The sequence below is a fragment of the Mus musculus genome, chromosome 1 (assembly GCF_000001635.26).
Source record: "Mus musculus strain C57BL/6J chromosome 1, GRCm38.p6 C57BL/6J".
Classification (NCBI taxonomy): domain Eukaryota; kingdom Metazoa; phylum Chordata; class Mammalia; order Rodentia; family Muridae; genus Mus; species Mus musculus.
In genome coordinates this window covers 192939951-192963332 of record NC_000067.6, presented here as the reverse complement: position 1 = coordinate 192963332, position 23382 = coordinate 192939951, and the positions used below count along the sequence as shown (strand labels likewise).

Below are 23382 nucleotides of genomic sequence, written 5' to 3'. Positions count from 1 at the left end.
AATGACTAGCTAAGTTTGAAACTTCTGTGAATATTTAACAGAATATACAGTTAGTTTTGCTTCTGAGAGTTTTAACTTAGAGGCTCATCAATGTGATTCACATTTCAAGTCATTGATAAACATGTATGTTTTTAGTTGCCTCAGGATAGATCTCGGTTGTCTTTCTCATTCCGTTAAGAGCAAACTTCACTTTGAAGCAGACAGACATCCAGAAACCATGTGATAGATCCACTGCTTTCTCTGGCATGCTGTTTTACCAGAACCTCAACTTCATTTGATAGATTCACACCTTTCTAAGCTTTGGTTGTTTCTATCAGATTTAGAGATGTAGTAATAGGACTAATAGAGAGTTTAAGTGAAAATAAACTTAGTTGTATAAACTGTAAACTAAACATTATCTTAAAAGGAAATCCCAGTTCTCAACATGACACCCAGCTTGGTTTTGTAATTTTATGTTTGTTTTGATTATTGTCAAAATGTCATATAATGTAGTGTTATTTTGTGAGCTTTGCTATTTGGATCAAATTCTGTTTTGTCTCTTTAATTACTTAGAATTTATTTTCTCAGACTGCTTATTGTTTCTTATTTGTTTCTTTTTCAATAGCAGTAAATATCTGTTCTACAATAATTTTGTATTTTTGGCAAAGTGTGTTAGAAAATATCAACCTGTTGCTTAGAAAGGAAAATGAGGTATAGATTATTCATACTCAGGTCTCATCCTGGCTTTTTAGTAGCAATACTGACTTAGAGCTACAGCCTGAGAGCACTGGTTGGATGACGGATGGCTGAGTGTGCTGCATTAGCCGTTGGGTGGTAGTGTGGATGTGTTCTGAATGTTAAGTACCTAGCAGTGCCTGTGTGCAGGTAAAGACAGAACCAACAACCAACTGTATATCAGATTTTATGTTCGAAGTGTGAAACTGTACGGGGGCGATCCAAAGATCAGAGTTACTTTTTTTTTCTCATTTTATGGACTTCTGGGAATAAGAGCATAATAATGTGGAAGTAGATAAAGATTCCCTTCCATAGGTTGTCAGCTTAGGCATTTTCTAACCCATTTTTAAATCAGAAAGTTTTTGATCTTTATCATACCACCCTCCCATCAACATGTCTTTTTGTTTTTTGTTTTTGTTTTCCCTAGATTACAGTGTTACAAAGAATAGTTGGCATTCTGATCTCAAAATTCTGTACCTTTCACTCTCACTTTAAAGTGGGGAAAAAACAATTGATTCTATTTACAGATTTTATCTTTGACATATTATATCATTCTAGCTATACATTGTCTTTAAAACTGTAATAGCTGTTCCCCTTCTAGTGCTGGATTCTATAGATATTCCAATTAAACACACGAATCTAATGATTCAACTTTAGGAGTTTTCATTACATCAGATACTGTTGAAACCTCTATTGCATTAATTCCTTCATAAATTTATTACTGTATCTTCATGTTAATGGACTGACATGGTTGAGGATGTACCTGTAATCATTGAGAATTTGGTGTGTCCATAGTGCTGAGTAGATCTGACACAAAAATTTTATGATTGAGTAGTTTGGTCATGTGAGCAGTGATGTTCCCCTTCTAGTTTGCTGGATTCTATAGATATTCCAATTAAATACACGAATCTAATGATTCAACTTTAGGAGTTTTTAGCTTTATGGCTGTGCATCTTTGATCTAGTTCTGTCTTGTTTTGCATTGAGTACTTATATGGGGACCAAGGAGCTGTGGAGCCATGGGGTGAAGTGGAAATTTTAAGTGTTCTTTGGAAGGTCAGTGTGTTGGATGGTGTTTTGCTGGGGCAAACACGTGAAGTAACATTTCATTAAAGTTAACACAGGTGAAAGACTAAGGCATACTTGTGAAGGAACGTTTCACAGAAGCTGACATAGGTGAAAAGATGTTCTGTTAAAGCAAGCATGTGAAAGGACACATGATGAAGGATTCTTTGCTAACAACATACACGTATTAGTCCCCCTTACATTGCAAATTTGAGCTATAATTTTTGGGACTCCATAGAGCCAAACACCAAAAAATTTCTGGTGGTGTGCTGTAGTTTCTTGCTACTTCCGGGGACTCAGGCTGATTAGCAGAGTGATGTCAGCTGAGACAGATGTAAGAACTGAGGCAAGACCCCTGGAGGACATGCCATGTTTGTAGGGTATAAATAGAACTTGACGGGCAGTGACAGGGCTGAGCTTGGCTTCCTAGTACAGCTAGCTGTGCAAAGGTCTCTCATCTTCACTGATCTTCGATTTGCTGAGAAAGGCACAGCCAGAACTTCTGGCATCTCTCTAGGTCCCCCTGCTGACTTGTGTGAAGGCTGAGGCCTGGCTGTCTCTGGTAGGTAGTGACTCCACTGTTGAGTCATGTTTGTGATTCCGACTCTACAGAACTGGACTGCTGGTGTATCTGTGAAGTGTTTGCGAGTGGATCGACCTGTGAACTGAACTGCCAGTTTCCAGACAACACAGACAGGAGTTGCTTCAAAGAACCTTTCCAAACAGGTCCACTCCCCCAATATCCTTTCTTTCCCACTACCTCTGATGGGCAGGGAAGTGGAGCCTGAACAACAGACTTATGCAATGTTTAGCCATATTTTCCAAATTGTTTACCACTTGTACTATATTATTTGCTGAACAATCTCATTTGTAATTATAGCCTTAAAATACTATTTTTGGCATGTGCTCAGTTTTCTTTTGAGATTTTGCCTATTTTTAACTTGATTCTAATTAATTTCCCAGTTGCAGTGTCTAATATTGTAGAATTTTGTCAGATTTCCCATTATTCTTCACACCAGTCCTTAGAGATGAATTGTAAAGCAGTCCTGGTGCTATTTTTGCTGAGATCACAGTGAGGTTTCATGGGATGTTTCTTGACTACCCTTTAGTGCTGGTCTTAATGATCAGTGTGACGTTTCACAGTCCTTGTTCCAGAACAGCTTTTCATTTTACCCATCCTTCTACTTTATGTCATAACAGCTATGTAACATGTGTGTGTTTGTGTGTGTGTGTGTGTTTGCTTTTCATTTGGCCTTGACTGGGATTAGCTAGAGTAGTTGTATATGAAGCTTGTCTTGTGTTTTTATCATGCAGCTTCATGTCTTCTCATTCCCCATGTAAACAATGCCTTGCCTCAAACCTTCTACTCTGTCTTGGGTCTATTGTGTATTGCCCGAGCTTTTGTTCCACCAGCAAGAACATGCTCAGGACAACCGGAATCTTCTGCGGCAAAAGCTTTATTGCTTACTTCTTCAGGAGCCAGAGCGAAAATGGCAAAACCCCGTCCCTTTTAAGGAGAATTATCCTCCGCCTAGGATGTGTCGCTCCCTGATTGGCTGCAGCCCATTGGCCGAGTTGTCTTCACGGGGAAGGCAGAGCACATGGAGTGGAAAACTACCCTGGCACATGCACAGATTATTTGTTTACTACTTAGAACACAGGATGTCAGTGCCATCTTGTAATGGCGAATGTGAGGACGGCTCCCCACATCTCCCCCTTTTCTTTTATTTAGGAGCAATAGGCCACCCATTCTAATGAGAGTGGAGATAGAGGTCAAATCCCCAGTGTGCAGGTAAAGGAGCCGTACACAAAACCTCCTCCCAGGCTCATCACCCAGAGGGGTCCTGGTCTGGTCCCGTGTCGTTTTTCCTGGGGGAAGAACACTTGGACACTCAACCTTCTTGAAAGATGACATGCCGTAGAGCCCTTCTACTGCAGTGCGTAGCCGTGCAACTCTCTCGGGCTGCTGAAGCACACTCACTCTATCCCGTGCAATGAGACTAGCCTCGTGAGGTGCAAGAGCTGAATGGCCAGCGACCTATTGCTTAAGCATAGATAACCATATATCAGGGGAAGCACCACGTTCTAGTGCTGCAAGCGCCTGGGCAATAACCATCTTGTCTCTCCTAGTTTGGGCCTTAAGCTTACAGACCAACCAGAGAAGCAACACTAATCCACAGCAAAGTGTATCTCCAAATAATCTTACCCCCACCCATTCTTTAAAGAAGGAAAATGCTGAGGAGATCCAATTGGGTAATCCTTTGGTCAGGGACAGGTCCAAGCACGTGGAGTTGACCTGAATGATGCCAAGTCTCAATTCCTGAAGGGTCTGTTCAAATTCAGCCGTCCAATTCTGTAACATATACTGAGAAAGACTTTTTGACAAATTAGCTGCCCTAGTAAATTTCTCATACTGAATGGAAGTAACGCACAATCTCGGAAACTTTTGTTCACATCCCAGCTGAGCTATTTGCCATAATACATCTAGTTGTTCCTGGACAAGATCTATGCGTTGATTAACCAGCATGAGACCTCCCTGTATCTTGACATTAGCTGAGGCCTGTTTATCTGTGGCTGTTGTCACCGAGGCTGACAATGTGTTAATGGTGTCAGTCGTCTGGACCTGTCCAGACAGAGCCAAGGCCGAGGCTGTAAGGGAGGTGGAAACGGCCACCGTAGCGACAATGCTAACAATAATGGCCGATATCCCAAAATCCCTTTTTTTTTTTTTGTCTGAACAAGGCCAAACCCAGTTCCTTGTTAGTGATAAAAAAGCGGGGGAATACTTGAGCATTATACATCACCGGCATTGGGAGTGGAATTGTCAACATTATCCCCCAATGCTGCTCTCTCTTTGTTATTGTCGCCCTGGACATCACCAAGACGAGGGACATCAGTATTCCCTTGGTCAGTCTGGATTTTTCGGGTGAGTCTTTCTGGTATCCAAAATGGATTGGCTTCATTCTGTGGAAAAACACAAACAGCTCCCCTGGATCTTATCAAAATAGGATCCGGTCCTTTCCATTTGTTACATAAAACATCTTTCCATTTAACCATCTCATTGGGCCTATCTGGCTCTGAACAATGACGTTCAGCCACAGTATGGCCATGAGCATCAAGATTTAAAAAATTGAGTGTAAAGAGTGCCATAGACACAGACACTCTTGGTACTCGGGGTAGAGCCTCCTCAACTCTCCCTTTCTGTTTTAATAGATAGGATTTGAGGGTGCGATGTGCACGCTCAACAATACCCTGTCCTTGAGGGTTGTATGGAAGTCCAGTCAGGTGGGTCACGTCCATCTGACGGCAGAACTGCTGGAATTTTTGAGATGTATAAGCTGGTCCATTATCAGTCTTAAGGAGTTTGGGTTTCCCCCAAGCACTCCATGCCTCAAGGCAATGTTGAATCACATGTGAGGCTTTTTCTCCTGTTAAAGGAGAGGCAAACATGATGCCAGAGCAGGTGTCAATAGAGACATGTAAATATTGATTTCTCCCAAAGGAGGAAATATGCGTGACATCCATTTGCCAGACCTGTAATGGCCTGACGCCATGGGGGTTTACCCCTACATGAGGAGTAGATAAAATTTGACAACAATCTAAAGGCATTATTAAGTAATCAGAATCATTTCCAGTAGAACCAATCCCTCTGGCAGCTCGAGGAATACCAGAGGAAGGAAAACAGCCATGTAGGCTTGGCAAAATTATTAGTTGAGCTATTCTGTCCCCTTGTGATATAGAAAAGACAACTTGAGGACAAGAACAGAGAACCTGAAGTTCCCCTTTATAATCCTGATCTACAACTCCAGGGTGGACAATAAGACCTTGTAGGCTGCAAGAGCCTGCCTCGTATATCTCTAATTGAACGACAGTCCTTAGCCCAATGATATCCTTTTTTACATTTAGTACACAATCCTGGTGCTGTCCTTTTTATAGGGGCTCTGCAGTCCTTTTTTAAATGTCCTGGTTTGCCACAATTAAAACAAAGTTTGAGCTCAGTTGAATCCGAGCGCCTCCTCCCCTGCAGAATGGCTGCTGCCAATCCAGCATTAGTAAGCAGCCCTCCAAGCTCACGACAAACCTTTAACCAGTCCTGTAACCCCTTACTCTTTCTAGGTGTAATTGCTGATCTGCATTCCTGCGTAGCATGTTCATAAACCAATTGTTCAATTAAAGGCATAGCTGCTTCTGGATCACCAAATATCCTCCCTGCTGCCTCCGTCATTCTGGCCACAAAGTCTTTTTTCTTTTGTTTTTTCTCCTCTTTCCTTCCAATCTCTCCCCAGGTATTCTTCACTGACATTAACTTTTCCTCGGGTTCAAGACCCTTACACAAGCTTTGTAATTTTATGAGGTCCCATTTGTAGATTCTTGATCTTACAGCACAAGCCATTGCTGTTCTATTCAGGAATTTTCCCCTGTGCCCATATCTTCGAGGCTTTTCCCCACTTTCTCCTCTATAAGTTTCACTGTCTCTGGTTTTATGTGGAGTTGTTTGATCCACTTAGATTTGACCTTAGTACAAGCAGATAGGAATGGATCAATTCGAATTCTTCTACATGATAACTGCCAGTTGTTCCAGCACCATTTGTTGAAAATGCTGTGTCTTTTTTCCACTGGATGGTTTTAGCTTCCTTGTCAAAGATCAAGTGACCATAGGTGTGTGGGTTCATTTCTGGGTCTTTGATTCTATTCCATTGGTCTACTTGTCTGTCACTATACCAGTACCATCCAGTTTTTATTACTATTGCTCTGTGGCACAGCTTTAAGTCAGGCATGGTGATTCCCCCAGAGGTTCTTTTATCATTGAGAAGAGTTTTTGCTATCCTAGGTTTTTTGTTATTCCAGATGAATTTGCAAATTGCCCTTTCTAATTCATTGAAGAATTGAGTTGGAATTTTGATGGGGATTGCATTGAATCTGTAGATTGCTTTTGGCAAGATAGCCATTCTTACTATACTGATCCTGCCAATCCATGAGCATGGGAGATCTTTCCATCTTCTGAGATCTTCTTTAATTTCTTCCTTCAGAGACATGAAGTTCTTATCATACAGATCTTTCACTTCCTTAGTTAGAGTCACGCCAAGGTATTTTATATTATTTGTGACTATTGAGAAGGGTGTTGTTTCCCTAATTTCTTTCTCAGCCTGTTTATCCTTTGTGTACAGAAAGGCCATTGACTTGTTTGAGTTAATTTTATATCCAGCTACTTCATTGAAGCTGTTTATCAGGCTTAGGAGTTCTCTGGTGGAATTTTTAGGGTCACTTATATATACCATCATATCATCTGCAAAAAGTGATATTTTGACTTCTTCCTTTCCAATTTGTATCCCCTTGATCTCCTTTTGTTGTTGAATTGCTCTGGCTAGGACTTCAAGTACAATTTTGAATAGGTAGGGAGAAAGTGGGCAGCTTTGTCTAGTCCCTGATTTTAGTGGGATTGCTTCCAGCTTCTCACCATTTACTTTGATGTTAGCTACTGGTTTGCTGTAGATTGCTTTTATCATAATTAGGTATGGGCTTTGAATTCCTGATCTTTCCAAGACTTTTATCATGAATGGGTGTTGGATCTTGTCAAATGCTTTCTCCGCATCTAACGAGATGATCATTTGGTTTTTGTCTTTGAGTTTTTTTATATAGTGGATTATGTTGATGGATTTCCATATATTGAACCATCCCTGCATCCCTGGATGAAACCTACTTGGTCAGGATGGATGATTGTTTTGATGTGTTCTTAGATTTGGTTAGCGAGAACTTTATTAAGGATTTTTGCATCGATATTCATAAGGGAATTTGGTCTGAAGTTCTCTATTTTTGTTGGGTCTTTTTGTGGTTTAGGTGTCAGAGTAATTGTGGCTTCATAGAATGAGTTGGGTAGAGTACCTTCTGCTTCTATTTTGTGGAATAGTTTGTGAAGAACTGGGATTAGATCTTCTTTGAAGGTCTGATAGAACTCTGCACTAAACCCATCTGGTCCTGGGCTTTTTTTGGTTGGGAGACTATTAATGACTGCTTCTATTTATTTAGGGGATATAGGACTGTTGAGATCATTAACCTGATCTTGATTTAGCTTTGGTACCTGGTAGCTGTCTAGAAACTTGTCCATTTCATCCAGGTTCTCTAGTTTTGTTGAGTATAGCCTTTTGTAGAAGGATCTGATGGTGTTTTGGATTTCTTCAGGATCTGTTGTAATGTCTCCCTTTTCATTTCTGATTTTGTTAATTAGGATGCTTTCCCTGTGCCCTCTAGTGAGTCTGGCAAAGGTTTTATCTATCTTGTTGATTTTCTCAAAAAAACAGCTCCTCGATTGGTTGATTCTTTGAATAGTTCTTTTTGTTTCCACTTGGTTGATTTTGCCCCTGAGTTTGATTATTTCCTGCCGTCTACTCCTCTTGGGTGAATTTGCTTCCTTTAGTTCTAGAGCTTGTATTTGGAGCATAGATATTCAAAATTGAGAGTTCCTCTTGGGAGATTTTACGTTTGATGAGTATGAAGTGCCCCTCCTTGTCTTTTTTGATGACTTTTGGTTGGAAGTCGATTTTATTAGATATTAGAATGGCTACTCCAGCTTGTTTCTTCAGACCATTTGCTTGAAAAATTGTTTTCCAGCCTTTCAGTCTGAGGTAGTGTCTGTCTTTTTCCCTGAGATGGGTTTCCTGTAAGCAGCAGAATGTTGGGTCCTGTTTGTTTAGCCAGTCTGTCAGTCTATGTCTTTTTATTGGGGAGTTGAGTCCATTGATATTAAGAGATATTAAGGAAAAGTAATTGTTGCTTCCTATTATTTTTGTTGTTAATGTTGGCATTCTGTTCTTGTGGCTATCTTCTTTTAGGTAAGTTGAAGGATTACTTTCTTGTTTTTTCTAGGACGTGGTTTCCATCCTTGTATTGGTTTTTTTCTGTTATTTTGAAGGGCTGGATTCGTGGAAAGATAATGTGTGAATTTGGTTTGGTTGTGGAATACTTTGGTTTTCTCCATCTACAGTAATTGAAAGTTTGGCTGGGTATAGTAGCCTGGGCTGGAATTTGTGTTCTCTTAGTGTCTGTATAACATCTGTCCAGGATCTTCTGGCTTTCATAGTCTCTGGTGAAAAATCTGGTGTAATTCTGATAGGCTTGCCTTTATTTGTTACTTGACCTTTTTCCCTTACTGCTTTTAATATTCTATCTTTATTTAGTGCATTTATTGTTCTGATTATTATGTGTCAGGAGGAATTTCTTTTCTGGTCCAGAGTTCTGTATGCTTCTTGTATGTTCATGGGCATCTCTTTCTTTAGGTTTGGGAAGTTTTCTTCTATAATTTTGTTGAAGATATTTGCTGGCCCTTTGAGTTGAAAAATCTTCATTCTCATCTACTCCTATTATCTGTAGGTTTGGTATTCTCATTGTGTTCTGGATTTCCTGGATGTTTTGAGTTAGGATCTTTTTGCATTTTGTATTTTCTTTCATTGTTGTGCAGATGTTCTCTATGGAATCTTCTGCACCTGAGATTCTCTCTTCCATCTCTTGTATTCTGTTGCTGATGCTCGCATCTATGGTTCCAGATTTTTTTCCTATGGTTTCTATCTCCAGCATTGCCTTACTTTGGGTTTTCTTTACTGTGTCTACTTCCCTTTTTAGGTCTAGTATGGTTTTGTTCATTTCCATCATCTGTTTGGATGTGTTTTCCTGTTTTTCTTTAATGACTTGCAACTCTTTAGCAGTGTTCTCCTGTATTTCTTTAAGTGAGTTATTAAAGCCCTTCTTTATGTCTTCTACCATCATCATGAGATATGCCTTTAAATCTGGGTCTAGGTTTTTGGGTGTGTTGGGGTGCCCTGGACTGGCTGAGGTGGGAGTACTGGGTTCTGATGTTGGTGAGTGGTCTTGGTTTTTGTCAGTAAGATTCTTACATCTTCCTTTCGCCATCTGGTAAACTCTGGAGTCAGTTGTTATAGTTGTCTCTGGTTAGAGCTTGTTCCTCTCGTGATACTGTTATTCTCTACCAGCAGACTGGGGAGACTAGCTCTCTCCTGAGTTTCAGTGGTCAGAGCACTCTCTGCAGGCAGGCTCTCCTCTTTCAGGGAAGGTGCACAGATATCTGGCATTCAGACTTGCCTCCTGGCAGAAGATGAGGACCGGAAACAGGACCTGTCCCGGAAGCTGTTAGCTTCTGTAGTCCATACTCTCCCCTGTGCAGAGTAGTCTTGGTGGAGTCCGGTAACCAAGATGTCTCCCGCAGATGCTCAGGCAAACTCCTCCCGGGCTGGGTGGACACCTATCCTCTGGCAGGGAAGGTTCCCGGATGTCTAGAGCCCGAAAAGGGGGCTGCCTCAGAAGCTCTGTGGCTCTCACCTGTCCCAGAAGCTGTTAGCTTTTGTAGTCCACACTCTCACTTGTGCAGAGTAGTCTCAGTGGAGTCCGGTAACCAAGATGTCTCCTGCAGATGCTCCTACTATTTACCTTTTTATGTTTTTTTATGTTTTTGTGTTTTAAGTGATACAGAATTAAAGTTTTCAAGGTTTACTCAAGTTGTGGCATTCTGAGAATTACATTATTTTTAATTAGCTATTTGTTTCCATTAATTGTGGCACAGCAACCAAAATATAAAATATCAATATAAAAATTTGCCATTATAATGCTGAGTGCTTTTACATTGATGTACAATTGCTATCACTATCTATTCCAGAATGTTCTACTAATAAAATAATAATAATAATAATGTTGATGATGATAATAATAATAGCAACAACTTTTGTGTTCCTCTCGTCTCAGTCACGGATAACTACTTGCTACTTTCTGTTTCAACTTTACATAGACTAAAGAGTGCATAGAAGTGGGATCATTCAATATGTGTCCTATTGTATCTTTAATCTCATTTAACACAATGTCTTCAGAGTTTACCCAAGTTGTGGCACGTGTTGGCGCTTTATTTCTTTCTATGTCTAGATAATAGTCGACTACAGTTCATAGTTGATAATAGTACATACCACATTTTGCTTATACATTCCTCCACTTGAGTTGTGTTTCCCATCTGGCTGTCATGAGCTGTGGACATTACAGTACAAAGATCTGGTTAAATTTCTGCTTTCTCCTAAGGGATGGCTTAGCTGGGCTGGCCATTTGGTGAGTCTGTATTTAACATTTTATAGAACTTTTTACATTAGTTGAGCAGCAACTAATTCCATTCCCACTAGCAGTGCATGGGGGCCACATATTCTGTATGGCTCACTGCTTTCTATTTTGTGACACTGTTCTTTTTTGTAGTAACCATTGTGTTAGTGTGAAGTAGCATCTTTCTGGTTTGGGTGGTTTTTCCTAATGATTGATACTTGTAAATATCTTTTCATGTGCTTATTAGACACATCTGTATATCCTTTGAAAAATGTTTAGGTCCTTTATACATTTTTTAGTTGGGTTCTTTTTTAGTTATTTGATACTTTATTTATTTATTTATTTATTTATTTATTTATTTATTTATTTTGGTCTGATGCCTACAGCTATCTCTATCTCCTCCTTCTGTTGCCTGTACATGCCTCAACACATAACTAAGGGAGTGAAGCTTTCCCTGTGCTTTCTTTGTGAGTTAATTTCCACATGTGGTGTTAGGTCACTAAGGCTCCAGCTCCATGATTAGTGATTGTTGTTTCTTCACTGTGTGTCATGGCTCCCCTGTCAGCCAAATTGGTCATACACATAGTCTTTTTCTGGACTTTGCTTGATCTAAATGTCTGCCCTTCTTTGTGAAATTGAGTCTTTCTACTTTTGTCTTCATTTTCATGTTTGTTTGGGCTATGCTGGTTGTTAAAAAAAATAATATGTGGCTTTTAGGGTCAGCTTGACAATTTTTCCAAAGAATTCATGTTAAATTGCTGTGACATTTATGTTGATCCAGTACATTGGCTTGGAGGAACACAGCCATTTTAACAGTAGTAACACCTTTTAATCCATGAACACAAGATGTTTATCTGGTCATTTAGATTTTTAATTTCTCCCTAGTTCTGCCATAGTTTTTTCCCATTAATTAGTTTATTTATTTATTTAATTAATTATTTATTTATTCATTCATTCATTCACTTTACATCCTGATTGTAGTGTTTCCATTCTCCCAGTCCCTCCCTCACACAGCCCCTTACCCCCTCCTTTCTCTCCCCTCCCCTTCACCTCTGAGAAGGGGGATATCCCCCTAGGTACCAACCTACCTCGTGTGCCTTAGTTTTTAGATATGCTTTAAGTCATTGATTTTTTTGTCATATGTCATAATTTTACTTTTTGTGATATGGATCCATTCTATGCAAATGCACTTTGTTCATCAGTTGACAAACATTCAGGTGATTTCTGCCATTTAGTTTTGTGGCTGATGCTGCTGTGTTGCTATGGAACTTTTGGAATTCTTGCTTTCAGGTCTTCTGGTGTCTTCCTAGAAGACTAGTTCCTCAATTGACAGTTTTTCTTTATGACACTTGATGCACTGGTACTAGGTGCACATGTGTTTATGAAGGTCACATCATTCAGATGGACTGACCCTTTACGTTCGACAAGTCCCCTTGTTATGTATAGTTCATTTTTAAAATTATATATGTGTGTGTGTGTGTGTGTGTGTGTGTGTGTGTGTGTGTGTGGCTATGCAGACCACAGGTGAGTATCAGATCCCCCAAAGCTGGAGTTACAGGTGGTTGTGAGCTACCTAGAGCAGCAAGCACTATTAACTCCTTAGCTGTCTGTTCATATAGGCAGCTAAGTTTTTAAATCCATTTTTTTCTGATACTGATATAGTCATTCCTGTTTTCTTGTTGTTGCTATTTAGTCTAATTTGCTTTTCTGCGGTGGCCTGGATCTGAACCCGCAATACATACATTGTGTACCTAAAAACAGAAAATAAAAGGTTCAAAACAAGACATTTATCCAATAGCATTGAGAATAAGAGTAATACCCAAAGGGTATAATAGTATCATCTAAATAACAAACTAGCATGATCAACTACACACTGTGTGCAGCAGATACACTTCAGATTGTATCACTGAGAAGCACCTCACTGATCTACCAGGATTGCACTTGAAGGTTCAAGCAAGCCCACACTGAGCTGAGTGTGTGTGCATCGTGGATTGAATGGGAAATGTGCTCCATGTATTTGAACTTTTGGTCTCAGTTGGCAGTGTTCTTAGAGAAGGCTATAGACCTGCTTAATGTTAGGAGTCCATGATAGTTAAAATTGAAATTTGCCTTTTGTCTTCATCTTATAAACACAGATGGGCCCAGGATGTATAAACACACACTGATGGTAGGTTCCTGTGTTTGTTATTGGTTTTTATCTCCCCACTAAAGTCTTTACAAATGGGTACTCTTCTGAAGCAGAGTTTGAGTGACTTGTGTAATGTCTAATATAAAGGTAAATGCCTGTTTTAAGAAGCAATAGGAGGAAAAGACGGGGAACAGTCAAATTTCAGTTTAAGTAGATCATACTATTCAGTGGGGCACACTTAGGCCACTGAAGTCATGTGGGGCTGATTAGCACAGACCCCTTCTCTGACTCCCCAAGCACTCTTCCTAGTACCTGCTTTGTGTATGTGGCTTAGTCTTCTCTGCTTGTCAATTCAGTAAGGAACCTTGGATTTACGTATTTTTCCAGACTTTCTCTATACAATTTTCTGAAATAGAGAAAAAGTAATTAAACATTACTTGTGGGTCCTGATAAGAATTTAGGAGATAACATTATTTTTGGCTCAAGTAATTCTCATTCAGGTTGGGTAGTCTGATACCATTATTCTTACGGTTTCTTTTCAGTAATTTGATAGATCTCTCGATGAAGATGCTCTCTGTGTGTGTCAGGGGGAAATCTAAGGCATTAAGAGGGGGCTTGGCACCTCTGTGGAATATATAGTGTCAAACTGAAACTTTGTATTTTTTCTGTGTACATGAGTCTGTATATGTTTCAGTGTGTGTAAGTAGAAGGGACTTGGATGTGTGTGCGTGTGCGTATGCGTGTGCGCGTGCGTGTGTGTGTTGAGACAGAAATCAGTATGGATGCCTTCCTCAATCACTCATCACCTTATTACTTGAGATAAGGTCTCTCCCTGAACCTGGAACTTACAGATTGGGTGAGCCTGGCTGGTCCGGAAGCCCAGGGATCCTCCTGTCGCAGCCTCCCCAGCACAGGGTTGCTGCACTTGACATTTTTACATGGATGCTAAGGATCCTCATGCTTTTATAGCAAGGCAGCACTTTACCTTAGCCACTGTTCCCACCTAACCCTTGGCTTTGTGTATGCTTAGGTATTTCTGTTTGTTTTTGCTGTGTTGCAATTGTAAGTTCTTTAGTCACATAAGAGCTTAAACTATGGCAAATTTAAGAAAATATGTGTTCATTTGTCTTCAAAAATAAATTTAGGATATTTTGCCTTACCTTCTATGCTGTCATGTTGACATTTTAAAAAGACTTTCAGACAAAAGAAAAATGCAAACAAAAAAATGTACAAGCCAAGTTTAATACCAATTATTTTTTTATCATAAAAAAATCTTATTCTTGGTATCAGGTTTTATTTTTTTTCTTCTTTTTTATTAGATATTTTCTTTATTTACATTTCAAATGTTATCCCCTTTCCTAGTTTCCCCTCTGAAAATACCCCCACCCCCACCCCCTGCTCACCAACCCACCCACTCCCATTCCTGGTCCTGGCATTCCCCTATACTGAGGCATAGAGCCTTCACAGGACCAAGGGCCTCTGCTCCCATTGATGACCGACTAGGCCATCCTTTGCTACATATACAGCTTGAGCCACAAGTTCCACCATGTGTTTTCTTTGATTGGTGGTATAGTTCCAAGGAGCTCTGAGGGTACTGGTTAGTTCATATTGATGTTCCTTCTATGGGGTTTCAGTCCCCTTCAGCTCTCTAGGTATTATGAGGTTTTAAATAGAAATATTTTATTGTTAGTTTGCTAAAGAGGGAAGTAGAAGATGGAATGAGATTATTTCTGACATAGACCAAATAATTTTTACTGACAATTTTGCCTAATAACACAAAAAAAATTTATTCTGTTTTGTAGTGATATGTTTTGTTACAAGCTAGTACCTAGCCCTGAGCCAACTGTGTCCATTCATACATATAGCTGTCTTATGATATGTGTCCCAGCCACATGACTGTACCTATGGGATGTTAACTTTAATAGAGGTAGAAGTTTTTACTTCTGAAATTTATCGAATCTCAGATTTTATTCTAAATATAAAATATTATTTTAATGCTTATACTTTAAAGCCTTAATAATAACAGCCCATATTTTCTACTCTGATCTTTTTTCAAATTTAAAAAATAATAATATTACTAGCTTGATGATTTGGTTAATTTAAAGGATATATATAATATATTATTTTAAAAGATAAATAGCAAGAGAATTAAAAATTCGTAGTGTCTGGATGACTTGATTGGTGCCACGTCAGTTTTCTTATGTCTGATGAGACACAGAAAGCAGCTGGGGAGAATGCTTGTCACTGGTTTCCATAGTAACTCCCAAGCTGCTCTGGAACACAGAGGCTGGAGCCATGGTAAAGGGTCTCATTAAAAGGGCAAAGGACATGAAGGGTTCAAGCATACACTTTTAATTAGTTGCCAAAGCTGGGTAGAAGTAGAGGAGGTGCCATGAGATAATACCATACACTGTTAGGAACAGACACTTTTGAGCTCAGAAGATGGAGAGGAGAGGAACAGGGAGTGCTCACAGCGGGCCCTGTCTTAATCACACTGTGGACATGAGGGTGCCCACTGATGGAAGGGAGACCTAGCCTCTTACTGATGAAAATGCAGGGTTTGCTTGTCATTCCAATGTCACCACAGAACCATCATTTATTCAGAGCAGTACCCTTTAGCCTTTCCTGGCAGGGACTGAACTGTCAAGGAAATAAAACACCATCTTAGGGGTCTAGCAATGGTTGCGTGCAGTTTTATTTTAAATGCAAATGAGACAGTTGCCCAAATTATTAACTGTTGAGGTATATTACATTTTCAATCAGTTTTGGGGCATATTAAATTTGAATGAGTTAAAATAATTTAGGAAAAGTAGACAGGAATGATTATTTTCTTTTAGAAAATTATGGTGGATAAAAGATTAATAACTCTTTTAAGACAGAATTCTTCAAAGATTTTCTTTTGAGTTGCAATCTATAAAGAATCATCTTGTGTTGCATTGCAGTTCAACACATTATTTCTTCCTGTTGCTATAGAAACTAATTCTGGTGCAGCTGTGATTGCTAATCAAAATTCTAACATTTTCCAACCTTTCCCCTCCTAGTTCTTCATTTTATTTTTAGTTATAAAATAATAGATTTCAATGCTGAGTTCAGTGGTCAAACATTAATGCAAAGACCTTATAAAATTTGAGCCCTTTTCTTTGAAAATACAGAGATATTCTTATTGTGTAGTTTTTTTATGAATAACAAGGAAACAAAGCCTTTTGCTGAATATCAAATATCTATAATTGCTGTATTACATCAACATTGTGAGGCACTTAGCTGCTTCATAACCCTAAATTGCTACTGTTTCAACATCTATTTCTGAGATGTCTGCTTATTTGGTATTATAAAAATGAAGAAAAAAGAATCCTCAGAATGTCTAAGTCTTTTTACATAAAACCTAAATGGAACTTCATTGTTTCATCCGATGCAGTATTGAAATCGCATCGTTCGTGACTATAGTGAGCAGGAGCTAGTTTGTTGCTCTCGTTTTTTGTCTTTATTAGTGTATACCCTCCAACAGGTCACACTGTTGATTTCATCCAGCATAAAACCTAAGTGTATTTCACAGGGCAGGACAGTCATGCTTTTTTCCTAAGAACATTATTTTTCATTTTATGTAATAACAAGCATAAAATTTTATGAACAATTTACTTATAGCAAAAAAATATTCTGTCTTTGAACACACATTCACCCAAACACATGCTCCGTAGGGCTTAAGATGATTCCATATTTAGTCTTTGGTATGTTTTATATCAGTTACAATGTGAACTTGCATATTCAGTCATTTGTCAGATTTTTATTTTATGATTTAGATCAAGTAAAATTGAATTTTATTAAAGCAAAGTATTAATTGTCTTTTATTTGGAACAGATGTGAAAAAATACCTTTGTTTCAGTAAAAAATGCATGGTAAGAGTAATAGATATAATTTAATGATATTATTTTATTAATTCTTTTATCTTCCATTTATTTGTATGCCTCAAAGGTATTAGAATTCATTCCTTAAGCCTGAGAATAATAATAGCAGTAAATAATAATAATAATTGTTATTACTATTCTCATGATTATTATTGTTAAATAGAAATCTTTGTGATTTGCCATGAACCTTTAATGATAATCTTGGATTATGATGAGGTAGAGCCACAGTGAAAGCTGCACGGTGCTCTGATAGGTCCAGCAAAATGGCTTAGTAAATAGAAGTGCTGGCCAAGTAAGCCTGACAACCCTTCCAATCCCCAGAACCCAAAGCTGAAGGAGAGAACTGACTCCCAAAGCTGTTTTCTGACCTTAACATGTGTGCCATGGTGTGCACATATGGTTGACATCTCTTTGCCAACTTTTACATTGTCTCCGTTTGATCTTGTATTGCTTACTAATGTTGGATAAAGTGTATGCTACAGTTTTAAACATTTGTCTTAGGTTGCTCATGGGTGACTGTTGTCTAAATTCTAGAAAATCTATCAGAAGAAATTACCCTCCAGGAATCAGTACTCTCTTTGGTGCCTCCTTTATATAGACTTATGGTATCCAAAGTTTGTCTTTGATGTTCTTATGGGATTTGAATCTGTATGTAAGTAGTACCTGTATGATGAATCATTTTTCAATACTCTGTAGTGTTGCATTTTATATAATTTCCTTCAAACTGGGTCTTTCCCTTGGTTAGACAATTTTTAAGCTTCTTGGTAGAAAGATTCTGTCTTACTTTATATTGCCTGAAACTATCACGTTTGATAATTTATCTATTGAGACTCTGTATTGTGAGAATATTATATAGTTTTCCCTCCTCAAACCCTGATAGTGTATGTATGTGTGTGTACTTAAGATGTTTTTGAGGTACAAAATTCTCATGTCATGCGATTCACTCATTTAATATTTTCAGAGAATGGTACAATTGTTAGGGCATTCTTTGCACTCACCACTAATATTCATTCAAACAAAAGTACAGTTCTAGCAACTACTGTGTTTGATACCAGTACCATTTCTCACACTGATATGTGTCCCTCTTCTTCACCTTTCATATAGATGGAAAACACAGTAAGCAGCTTCTTGTGACCTTTTCTGTGTGCTGGCTCTTGCCTCTTTTCTCTGTATGGCTAAGTGGGCTTCTGTTATGAAGATGCCTGCTTTCTGTTATTATCTCATCATCTGACAGACACTTAGCATTCTTCTTTTTGGTAGCCTTAAATAAGCTGCTGGAATATGTGTACACAGAACATTATGTAGGTACATGTTTCCATAGATCATAAATATGAAATTGATTGGCCATCAGAGTGTCTTTAAAATATTGACAAGTCGTGTCATTTCTCAGGTGTTCTTATCAGTAATAAGAGATTCTAGTTTACACACACCATGTCAACCTGCTTTTGTACTCATTATTACAGACACACTGTAAGTGTGAAGTGATACCTAAGATTTGGAATATTGTTTTGTTTTTTGGGGTTTTTTTTTGTCTTTTGGGAAAATTGTTCCTAAGAATAATTACACAGTGTGCTAAGTACTAGGGATTTAGGTACAAAATATTGACACAAAGTAAGGAGTTTTTAATAGACCAGAAAGCCTGTGTCGGGACTAGAGCAGTAAAAACAAAAGTGTAATTATAGCAAATACTGTGTATGGTATCAGTGAGGTATGAAACTACACGTCTGTTTCTGGGAGCTATAACTCTGAAAAGGTGTTCAGATGCATGTGATGATGGAATTAGTACTGGAGGCAGGGGGACTCCTAGGATGTCAGCCTAGCCTAGGTTACATAGTAGGGCTACAGTGTAAGGTTTTTATAAGGATTTCTGCCAAATCAATAATGAGAAGTCATCAATTTGTCTCTAAGATGTGCAGGGTTTGGACAGGTGCATCACCAGAGAAAATTTATGAATGGACAATTAACACAGAGAAGATGCTCAAGCCATTAGTCACCCAGGGAAGTGTACAATCAAAACACCAAGGTTCCTTCACACAACAAGCTGGAGGGAAAAAACTTAACATACTGCCAGTGTCAGTGTTAAAGAAGAAAGGAAACAGGTAGCCCCTTCACATGGTTTGAAGCCAAAGTGGTACAACGACTTGGGAAGTATTTAAACTGTGGGCTTCCTACGATAGAATACTAATCAATTAAAATATACAAACTTACATAAATGCAACAATGTAGTTAAATTGCAGAGGCAGCATTTATGAAAGGGAAAAAAATCAGATGCAGCTATTCTGAGTGGTTCTGATTCTGTGGCATTCTAGAAAAGGAACAGAAATATTGAAAAAAAAAAATCACAAGTTGCCCTGGGGCTGGATTCATTGGAGACAGAGGAATGAACAGGAGCAGTCAGGGAGATAGACTTTTGTTTTGTTTTGTTTTGTTTTATCCCAAATGTGATCGTGATTGCCCAATTGCAGGCGTTTATTAAAACTCACTGAAGGAGCTGTATTTTATTTCCCAACAGTCAGTAGAGCGTATTGTTTTGGTTGGGGTGTCTGTCACTGTGGTAAAACATCATGACCAAAACAACTTGGGAAGGAAGGGGTTCATTGCAGCTTACAACTCTCGGGCCACACTGTCACGGAAGTCAGGGCAGGAACTCAGAGCAAAAACCTGGAAATAGGCTCTGAAATAGGCCATGAAGAAGTACTTCTTACTGGCTTGTTCTCCATGACTTATTCAGCCTGATTTTTTTTATACCATCCGGGGCTTCCTGTCCAGGGGTAGCACTACTCACAGAGAGCTCCCATATCCAATCATCAATAAAGAAAATCCCCTACAGACTTGCCTATTGGCCATTTTTATGAAGGAATTTCTTTCAACTGAAGTTTTCTTTCTCAGATGACTTTAGCTTTTATCAAATTAACAACAAAGTAGTCAGCACATATATTTTAGCAGTAGAGGATCTAACTCATTGCCATGCTTAGCTAGCAGTCACTGAAAGGAACTCTGAAGTCTGCTGTGTAGAAACACCTGCCTTCTGGTGAGTCTTGGGCATTGCTTTATGTACTGTGTGGTAGGGTGGGGACTCCTGGTCCTCTTCACAGTCTGCTAGGGTCCCCTTCAGTTTCCTGCTCATCAGCTTCATCCCCTCTCTGTCCCAGGGCTCCCCACCTGAGCACAGCAATACTGTTGCCCTCCCAGATTCTAGGTATTAGGATGTCCATAGCAAAGCTGTCCTATTCACAACTTGGGTCATGTTTCTTACTTTAAAAATATTTGCTTTCTATATTTTTTCCAGTTTTGTATTTTAATCCTTATTTTACATATATGGATGTTTTTGCCAACGTGTGTATTTGTGCACCACTCAGCATACCTGGTGCCTGCAGAGGTCAGGAGACAACATCAGATCATCTGAAAATGGAGTTACAGATAGTTCTGTGCAGCCATGTGGATGCTGAAACTTAAACCTGGGACCTCTGCAACCAGTGCTTTTAACCACTGAGTGTTAAAGTATCTTTTATTTGCCTGTAGTAATTGTCATTTTGGAGACTTACTGCTTCTGTCTGCTAACCCAGGACTAGTCCTGGAAGCTTCTAGCCTCCATACAATATAATCTAGGCCTAGAATGTCTTCAGTCTCTGAGATGTGCTGCTGAATAAGCTCACCATTTGTCGCTCTTTCTGAACTCTAGCTGGCTGGTTCAACTCAGCTGTTCTGACTCAACCTCCTCTCTAAGCTGACTGATCCAGTCTGTCTTCTCTCCCTGCCTCTGACTGAATTGTTCTGCTTAGCCTCATACTAACTTTGGTGATATGTTCTAATCTTCTGACTCCTTCTCATTATCTGGCTTGTTCTGTCTTTACGTGTGTCTACCTTAGTTTCTCTTTGCAACCTGTCTCTGTAAAACTCTCCTGGTAAAACTGTACCCATCCCTCTTTTTTTTCCCTCTGTGCTACTCTCTCTTAAGTAGCCCTCTTTTCACTTTGTTCTTGTGAGAGTTGGGCATAGTCTATTCTCTCAAATCTTTCTCTGATTCGTCAGTTTGTTTGTCACTCAATTAGACATCACTTTCAAACGTGGGTGGTTCCTTCTACAAGCATTATTTGGGTTTAAAGGTCATGTCTATATTCTAGCCAGAGAGATTAAATGTGTGTGCTAAGGCTGAGTTTTGAACATGAAGCTAAGTGATAAGCATATATATTAGTATAATTGATAAAACTGAGTGAAATCACAATTATAATTTTCCATCAATCCTCCCTTAAATTCAAGGAAGAATTTGTCAGTTTCATTGTAGTTGAATAAAATTAAAAAAAAATACCACTATTGATACTGAGTTGTGTTTGTGTTATTTGAAGATGTCAAAATGTACTTTTTAGTTTTACCTTGGACGTGTATGCATGTGTTGGTTTGTATGAGGGCAGGTGCATGTATGAGTATGACTGTGTGCATGTGGAAGCCTTTGGTGCAATCTACTTTGCTTTTTGAGACAAGGTTTCTTACCAGACCTTATCTATTTGGTTGATCAACAAAGAGCTCAGGGGTCTCCTCCAGTTTCTGTTAGTTCAACTCTGGGGCTACAGACATGCATCACCATGCCTGACCTTTCAATGTGAATTGTAAAAGTCAAACTCAGATCCTATGCTTGCACAGAAATCACTTTCTTTACTGGCTAGGCTGTCTCTTCAGCGCAGCCAGAGAGTTTTAACTCAAAGATTTTTTTTTCTTTTAGCTTAATTTTGTGAAGATTTCTGAGGAATAACAAAGACCTCTCTATTTTGACTTCAGAAGTCTTGTATGTTTACAATGATTCCATGAATTTTATGGCAATATGTTTGAAATATCTGCTCTGTATATTTAGAATTAAATTAGAACCAAGGGCTGAGCTGATTGCCAAATCCTTGCATGGTGTTCATGAGGCCCTGGGTTCAAGTCCCCTGTAGCACAGGGCGAATGAACAAAGGAGTGATTTTAGCAGAAGTGTTTGCTTACCTAGGTCATCTCCGAACAGTATACCTTCAGTATTTCCTGAGGAAACTCCTCAGTTGCTTTTTCAGATTTATATTATCCAATGGGTCCTTTCAAGTACCGTATTTCCTTTGGTTCTATCTCAAGCCCAGGTTCTGGTGTAAGCTGGGCATCTGCTCAACTCTGAGCTACATCCAAAGCCCTGGTTTAACTAATCTTGCTATATTTTTCACATTTATTTTTGTAAGGAAATGTTTTAAATGATGATTTTCTTTTTATTTCTACCACATCAGTATATTGTTCCAATATGTTATAAGTAGAAGAGTTCTTAAACTTTCTTTTTCTTTTTTCCTAATTCTCCTTTCCAGTTTTCTCCCTAGTTCTTCCTCCTCGCTCCCACTGATTCTGTATCATAATCTTAAAACAAACAAAACCAGTGCAAGTTCATGATCTTGGACCCAGAGACCTTATTGCCCATCCAGTCCTGTAAGAAGTAAGTTACCACAACCATCTTGTCTTGTGTTGAGCAAAGCATCTTAGTGGTTGTGTTCTCAGCTGTCTAGTAGGCACTAGTAGCTGTCTAGTATCTGTCTAGTAGCTGTCAGGTAGACACGAGAGCATTTGCTGGCACAGGCATTCATGGTTAACGTGAGCAACTCCTGCAGTGTGTGCAGATGATAACACGGAAGTGGGGCTGTGGATGAAGCTCTTACGAACACTCCGTGTGTATGCACTGTGCACTGGAGAAGATGGTCTGTTGGATTTTCCAGGAATAAAAACCAAGATGATTCTTGAAGGACAGTATCTAAAATTACCTGTGGGAGAGGGAGAGACGGTTAAGGGTATGGGGGGGGGGGGGGGATCCACTGGTGTTTGCTGTGATTGTGCTGAGTGGTCTTAAGTCCTGGAGAGCTGAGGTAAAGAGCTGGGGTGGAGCTGGATGGCGACGGCTTGTTTAGAGCACACTTAAAAATACTTAGGATATTGTCCTGAATGTCATGTATAGATATTTGACAATTAAAAACTAGCTCTACAGAGCTTTAGTACTGTAGAATGAAAACCGTGTAGAACTTTAGTAAGATGAGACATCTTCTTCTAGGCATATAATTGAGGACATGTTTCCTAATATGGCATAGAGTGAAATGAATATGTGGCCTTAGCCTGTGGACATGGTGAACTAGCTAAATGTATTACCCTGCACTTGGTCACTGAATGCCTTCTTCAAAGTGCTTTTATGGCACACAGCAAAGAATCATAATGAACTCTGTAATCCTGATGCTGAATCAAGATTAGACCCTGAGGAGTACATGATAATGATCCCGGAGAGATGCTTGTGCCTGAAGATAATATGGCCAGGTTATGTATTGGAGTGGAAGAAGGGCCATGTTGAACTCAGTTGTTGAAATCCTTAGATGCTATTTCTGGATCAGTAGAATATTGAACACTAAAACACCTATCCATTAAAAACCAAAGCAGAGAAATAGAGGAAACGTAGGTGTTACACAATTTAGAAACTTTCTATTCATCT

The 23382-nt window shown here is 39.0% G+C and overlaps 1 protein-coding gene across 11 annotated transcripts in view; it reads left to right on the top strand.

The window, feature by feature from the left end:
• The window catches only part of Syt14 (synaptotagmin XIV), a 153219-nt gene that overhangs the window by 72539 nt on the left and 57298 nt on the right, over nt 1–23382 (top strand). For 2 of the 11 annotated variants that reach the window (XR_003956138.1, XM_030255032.1), the window contains one exon: nt 22223–22347. The exons of the other annotated variants lie outside the window; for them this stretch is intronic. The gene's annotated coding sequence lies outside the window, so the exon portion shown is untranslated. The remainder of the gene's footprint in view (nt 1–22222; nt 22348–23382) is intronic. 11 annotated transcript variants of the gene reach the window in all.